The sequence below is a fragment of the Egretta garzetta genome, unplaced genomic scaffold, assembly GCF_000687185.1.
Source record: "Egretta garzetta isolate BGI_Z169 unplaced genomic scaffold, ASM68718v1 scaffold16, whole genome shotgun sequence".
Lineage (NCBI taxonomy): Eukaryota > Metazoa > Chordata > Aves > Pelecaniformes > Ardeidae > Egretta > Egretta garzetta.
In genome coordinates, this window is record NW_009260022.1 from 3147967 (window position 1) to 3149996 (window position 2030).

Below are 2030 nucleotides of genomic sequence, written 5' to 3' on the forward strand. Positions count from 1 at the left end.
GCCCCGCGTGTGCGCGGGCGGGGCGCGGCGTGCGAGGTGTCTCTGCTGGCGCTGGCTTAAGCGAGGGCTATCGAAACGGCAAAGTCCAGCGCCCAGCCAGGTTAAGTAAGACAAAGGAATCGGTGTCGTCTGCGCGACTTTTGAGACCTCCCTGCACCCGCAGCACACAACCTGAGGAGTCCTCAGCTTACTTTTTCACAAGTCCCTTCCCCCATTCAAGCCACAGATGGATGCTGCTCACTCAAAACAAGCGGGCGGGTTAGCCTTGGTACTCCATGTGCCTCTGCACCATTACCCGCTGTGCGTATGCCCCAAGAGAGAGCGTTTCCCAGGAGCCGAGGTGTCAGGAAATGTAGGGAGAAAGGGGAAAGTCCAGCCAGTTACATCTTCCAAAGGAAATAAAAAAAGTTTCAAGGTCATCTTGATTATTAAGGTCGTATTAGTAAAACCAATATTTATGTAACATGTTCTGAGAGGGGAAAAAAATAGTCTCCCCTGCCTAGAAAAATCACAAAGGGACTGAAGTTCAGAAAGGGTGAAGTTCAAGAGTTTGGCTTCACTGTACTGGAATTAATGTTAATTTATTTTACATTATAATTTTTTTATGCTTTGAAAACAAAACTTAAAAATGTATGATATCTGGAACACAAATCCAACATGTTGCAACATGTTTATTGCTTACTCTGTACACATATAGCTCCAGGTCATCTTTCTGGACTTTTTCTCACCACCATCAATAGCAACATTTAGATAGAATGATAACAACGTCAGATTGTTCTAAAGTTCTAAAATCACAACCAGGACTATTACCATGACCGATTTTGACTAGCTGTTTCGAAGCTATCAAAGGTTTGGGGTTTTTGTCTGTTGTTGATTGTATGTGTACCTCATGTATTGGATTCTTATGAATATGGAACTCTAACAAAATAGCCCACTTTATTTATTATAGGCCTGCAGTGTTTTACAAAAACAGCACGTAAATTTTTTAACTGGATTTGTAACAATTTTTCTAACTGTAAAATTTGTAACTGGAACAGCTCCTGTACCCTTCTGCTAGCAAATCCAGATCACCTTAGTTACAGCCTGCACAAGCATGCAAGTAACAGAGTGAGACCCAAACCCTGCTAGGTGATCTCAAAGGGTGGCACTTACCGCTTTCAAGAATCTCAGGCCTGGTGCAAACTCACATAAGAACTCCAAGGCATCTGATCTCCCACTTCCGAGGAAAACTATTCCATGTTCATAGGAAGAGGACTTCTGCAAATCATAGGGATTTTTTGTTTACAAGATGCTGAACTTTTTACTTTTGACTTGTGAAGTACACTTGGATGAAATCAATTAATAATGCCTAAAAAAAATAAAAATGCTGGATAAAATTACCTTAAAGTTGGACACATAGAAGAAAACAAAATTCATCAAAGCATGCTGTGCTGAAGCCAGCATTGATTTACTGAACAGAAGTCCAGTCACCAGCTTCTTCAGATTTCAGGACTCACAGGGGTCAATTTCTCAATCTTTTTTTTTTTCCCCAGAAATTCAGGAGAAAATTTGTTTTCCAGCTTTCCAGATTTCTTAAGAGCCAGTCACAGGATCTCCATTATGTCCCGTTATGTATGATTACTAACCCCAATACCCACCAGTCTGAATTAAAACACTTCAAAGGAGGTACATACTTAAGTCTTAGTTAATTTTGAAGGTGGTCACAGCTTTATGCATTAGCATAAACTTTCATGTCCCTATTTTTAAGATAAATTGAAACTAACTTTGAATGGCAATAAAGACATCTGGGGTAAGACCTATCAGGAACTTTTTTTGCATATGTTGGTCTAAATTCCCATTTTAGTTCCTTACAACCTCGAAAGACGTGTGCTAGGTACTGGAGTAACCCTAAGCCCTTCCAGCACCGTTCTGGACGTTTCATTCATCAATCTCTTGGCCATTTTCCAGGCTCTTCCCATAGCCACCCGTCAGTGTCCCGCCAGCAGGGAAGGCCAGCACTCGCTCCGGACACGTTTGGCTGGAAAGCACTC

At 41.8% G+C, this 2030-nt stretch overlaps 1 protein-coding gene across 1 annotated transcript in view; it reads right to left on the minus strand.

Annotated features, from left to right (window-relative positions):
• Window positions 1-1247, minus strand: part of FASTKD1 (FAST kinase domains 1) — a 20827-nt gene extending 19580 nt beyond the window's left edge. Inside the window, exon 1 of the mRNA XM_009640761.2 lies at window positions 1153-1247. The gene's annotated coding sequence lies outside the window, so the exon portion shown is untranslated. The remainder of the gene's footprint in view (window positions 1-1152) is intronic.
• Window positions 1248-2030: the final 783 nt, after the last annotated feature.